The following is a 5,560-nucleotide window of genomic DNA, read 5'->3' on the forward strand; positions in this document are numbered from 1 at the left end:
TAAATTATTTTTTATTTTCAAAGCTATAGCGACTTTAATTTTAGCAATCTGGAAACTTCGTGGATTTGGTGTGAGTTTTGTCTAACTTAGAACGTGGTTATTTAAAATTTGTACACAAGATACTTAGAATATTAATTTGTTTTTAACTGGTAACAATAAAATAAGTACAAGACAAATACGTAAAATTATATTCTTAAGAGTGACATTATTCGCTTAGTGGAAATATTTTTCTTTTAGAATAAAAAATATTTGTTTATAATAACAAAACACTACTCTTTTATAACACTACTCTCCTATTAATTCAACTAATTTTTGTGTAGGTGCAATTATGGAAGCTTAAATGTATAACTGATCGGTGCGATGTAAGTATACAATATTTTTTACATCTCTTTCATATTAGAAAACAATTCGATTTTCCAAAAATTTTGAACTACAAGATAAAAAAATGATTTTAATACCCACGAGCCCCGAGATATGTGTGCTTTTATGAAGGTCGTACAATTTCGTGCCGGGCGGCTTGCTTAAGTACTTAAGTAGTTGCGTATAATCTTATTTTCAAAATATTAATTTTTCGAATAACTGTAAATGAAAATAGTGATTTTATAAATTGTGTACATAATTTGATTAAAAGTAACAGCCCATTGGAAAAATTATTATTTACATTATTATAAATATTAATAACTCTTTCAGTTGCCAACCGTATTGCATCGGAGACCATATTCTTAGTCGAGATCTGCACATGAATAGTAATATTGCGAATTGGATTAGCAAATTTAAACTTTCCTATGAGAAATACAAGTGTGAAAATAAAATAAACACAATAAAAACATCATTTGATATCATTTAAAATGTTTCATCATTTTCCTTGCATACATTTTATGTAGATTAGTATAGCATCATCAATTGCGCGCTAGGCCCGCGTGTACTTTCTCGATTTTAGGGGTAACATAATTCCGAATACAAAATAGAAATTTCGAATAACTTTTCATTTTTATTTGTTGATTTGCATTGATGACACCTCACCAAAGTCTCTCAGTAAGTTATTCAAAGGAAAATTGTATTCTAGATGATCCATGTAGAAAATTTGAAGCATATTTAAAATATCAGTTTTATTTCAGAAAAATATATATATGAACAAAAAGAGTTATTATGTAAAATATAATTTTCTCTAATGTGATTGATTATTACCTCACTAGGTGAAAAAAGGTAAAATCCGGGTTTTAATATTTGTCAACATTTAACTGTTCACTTAAAATAAGCTTAAATAAACTATCATTTAAATATTCCAAACTAAACAATTTGAAACTGAATGGGTTGAAATACGAAGCCTTAAATTAATAAAATTTCAGAGAGCTAAATTTAAACTTTGAACGTCACAATTTTAATTACTGCATTTTGTTAGAAAAATCAGTTTAAAAAAATTTGTAAAATTTGTAAATTGAATTTATTAAAAATAATATAATTTTGAACATTCACAAATATATTGATTTATTTTTAAAAGTATATCATTGAAAATAAAAGTGTGGATTTATACCTACCATTTTCTACGTTTAAATGAAGAATTTCTGAATTAAAAATGTTTTAATTTTCAAATTCAATAGTTCAAAGCTCAAAAGAGTTTAAATTGAATGTCTTAATTAGCAGTTTAGTTTTGAATAATAAAAATAAAAAAATTTTTGTACAACATTTTTTAAGAATTTCAAATCATTTCATAAGATTTCCGAAATTGAAAAGATTTTAAAGATTTTATGGAATTTTACAATATTCCAGTGATTCAAAAGATTTCCAAAATCTGATTTTTTGTATTTTACATGATTTAAGGTGGTTTTAAAGATTTTTATCATTTTGTAATGAATTTTAAAGATGTTATAGGTCCCCACTTTTCAACAAGAAATACATATGTGTGAACATATAATCCGTGTAATAGAACAATCAACTAAATTAATTCCAAATGTTTCCTCATTTTCCGTACTTACCCTTTACATTATGATTTCATCACACATACGTCAAACATCATAAATCTCACTGGTTATTTTTCATGAAAAAATTTTGGTTGAATAAATTATGTTTTAAAACTGACTTAGAATTCAAAATGACATCAATAAAAGCGGTCATTTTCTTAATGAGTAAGTAATTATCTTCATGAAAAAAATACTTCAAGAGCAATTTTCACAACATATTCTGCAAATTAAATAGTTAATGAGAAGCTATTTAAAATAAATAAATTTGATAAATAACGCGTTACTTTTAAAGATTAAAATCGTATTTCACGATTTATCTCTCATTTAAAATAAATTGTATCTTATGATGTGGAGATTATCCGATCAATCCATATGGTTCTTTCATTTTTTATTTTTTATTTTTAAAAAGTATCTAGCTGAAATTATGTAATATGACGGAAAAGTTCAAGATAAAGAATGATGACCGGATAATTAACAATTTTTTGAAATTTTGTTCTGAACGATTTCAAGTAATTTAGAACCATATTTGTCGATACCTATTAGAAATATGTCAAAATCAGTTCTCGAAAAATTATATTTAAATTATGACTATAACAACTGGATGCGGACCATTTGTCTTACCTGCTCTAAAGCGCAGAAAATTTTGAAAAATGTCTTTGCTACACTGAAGCATTGTAAATAATGACCACATACTTGTATAATTTTAAGTAAATTTTGGATCAAATAGTATGGAAGTAATTTTATTTTTTAACTAAATTGCATTTTTTCTTACTGTTTTCACAATTTCAATCTTATAAACTTACTCGAATTATTGCTAAAACTGCTTTAAAATCTTTCGTATTCCGTTATGATAATTTTTTAAATCATTTGTAATGTTTTATCATCCTTATGAATATTAATGCCAAATTAATTAAAAAAAATAAAGAATCACCCGGATGGAAATTTAAGTCGGAGGCTGGCCATTCTACGGCTTGAGAGCCCGACTTTAAGTAGGGAGCCCGCCAGGAAGCCCGACTTTAAGTCGGGTTGATGCCGGGGTTTCTAGTCGGAATCCGACCAGCATCGTCACGCTCCCCTGGCCAGCGTCCGGCCATGGAGCATGGCCGGGAGCTGGCCGGGAAGCCCGACCGTTGCCCGGCCAAGATCAATTGGTGCTTCAGAATTGGAGCATATTAATATATGAAATTCCACACGCCCAGCACACAGTCAACCATTAACTATTTTTACGTAGTCGTTGAGAGACAAAAAAGGTTTTTAAAAAATAAATATTAAATGATTGCGAGTATTTTGACTTCAAATATTAATAGTCCTGTTTAGAATAAATACATATATAACATTTTTAAACATTATATTACAAATAAAATTTCTAACGGTACGGTGTATCGAACCTACGCACGCACACACTCATATATAACTAAATCTAACGCCTAGCAGTCGGGAGTACTAACCACTGCGCTAAATCGATAAGTTGAAACTCGTTGAAAAAGCCATCCTCACAAGCTACAGTTCAGAAAAGTTAAAGTATAAAATTTTAAGTTCTCTTTTTCTAATTGTTTATTATTATGCGGCGTTATGTAAATATAAAATGCACGAAATTTTAACAGGAGTATCAATACAATACTTTCCGTTGTAGACTATTTTACAAATTTTTACAAAGACAAGAAATCTAATTTTTTATGGACATTAAAAATTTTTAACGACGAAACTCAGAAATTTAATCGTGAATGTTAAAATGGTCTTAATAATAGCATTTTCTTAACTTTCTTGTAATGTTTGGTTTTACACGTGTTTGGTTTAACACATGAAACCTTAAAATTTGTGGTGTCAAAAAGATACTCACCTAATATATTTCCACGCGGAGACATCCATGCGGGTATACACATCCATTTCTTAATGAAATCAGAAAAAGTAATTAAGTTATAAACGAAGTTTAACCATTTTATTGCTGTCAATCAGCGCCTGGCCAGCTACCGTCTGAGCATTCGATCATTAGATTTGTCCGATCAGAGCCCAGTCAGTCCCCGACTGGGGTTTTGACATAAATTCTGGCTAGCCAGTCTCCGACCAGCGCAAGGCTAGGCTCTTGAAAAACAAACATAGACCGGTCAGTCCCCGACCAGGAACCGTATTGTACCAGGGCTAACCCGGGCTATTTCCACACGGACACTTTAAATATTTCTAAATTTTCACAAATCTACATTTTCTTTGAAGTTTTTTGAAATTTTCTAGAAACTTCTAAATATCTTTTAAAACGATTCAAATTTTTCCTAACTTTTTTTTTCGAAATAAAAACTTTCAGATACCTCTTAAACTTATTCGAATTTTTTTTAAAATCTTGGAATCTTGCAAAATTGTAATCTTTGACATGCTTTCCTGAAATTTTAGGAAATCATTAAAAGTATTTTTGAATCTTTTTAAATCCGTTCTTAAAATTAATTGCTCAGAGGAAAAGAAATGTGTTTCTTGGAATCTTAAGGAAATAATTTCCTCATCTTAAAACCTTTAAATACCTCAAAAAGCTTCACAATTTTATTTCAAAATCTTAAAAAAACTACATTTTGTTTAAAATTTGTCGGTGGCCGCTGAATTCAATTTTTAACTTTCTTAATTTTAAAATTATTCAGTTTACAATGAGTATTTCTAAAATCTTTTAATTAAAAACTTGTTCGCTTTAAGTCTGCATTTCCGAGCGTATATTTCCAATTAAAAGAATTTCAAAATGCAGGTTTTAAGATTTAAAAAGTTATAAATTAAAAACGTACCAAATTGAAAATATTTTAAAGAAAAGAAATGCTTAAGCGCGGAAATTTCAACAATAAAAATAAAAAAAGGTTTTTAAATATTTTCAAATTTTTCATGTTTCAAATTATTAGATGGAATGGCATGACTTCACCGAAAAATCAAGATCCTAAATGTTGAACAATACTGGAAATATAAAATTACCGATAATGTTTATGAAGGAAACTTAAATATTCTAAAAGCGAAATTTACACAAACTAGAAAACGTCAGCAATTTTAAATTACCAAAATTATTAAATTCTGGAAATTGTACAGGTGCCGAAATAATAGTAAATTTTCGAAGAAAAAAATGTTTCATACTTTGTATCTGTTAGATTAATAAATATTTTATTTTATGTACAATTGTACATGCAGTTTGAAACTAAAAACAGCTTACGAAAATTTCTGAAATTTTAATTTCGTATTTTAAAATATTTTGTTAATTTAAAAAACTTGCATAAGGATTTTGATCACATTTAAGAGCAAATACGTAGTAGTATTCTACGACGCGGCATATCGCCGACCATCCAATATGTTTCTTTTCCGCGTTCATATGTTTATTCTAAAGAACAGATATAATATATAATTTTTTTTATCTTCCAAGCCATCGCAACTTTAATCTTAGCCACCTGGCAAATTGGAAATCCGGTGAGTTTTACCTAACTTAGAATAGTATAAAATTCCCATATTTAGGAAATTAATCATTTTCTTTCAAAAACTAGTAATAATATAATTATTACAGGAAAAATACTTAAAAGTATATGCTTTAGAATCAAATCACTCGCTCATTGGAAGTACTATACTTTTACTTTTGTTAGCGC

This window comes from Belonocnema kinseyi, chromosome 10 (genome assembly GCF_010883055.1).
Source record: "Belonocnema kinseyi isolate 2016_QV_RU_SX_M_011 chromosome 10, B_treatae_v1, whole genome shotgun sequence".
Taxonomy (NCBI): Eukaryota; Metazoa; Arthropoda; class Insecta; order Hymenoptera; family Cynipidae; genus Belonocnema; species Belonocnema kinseyi.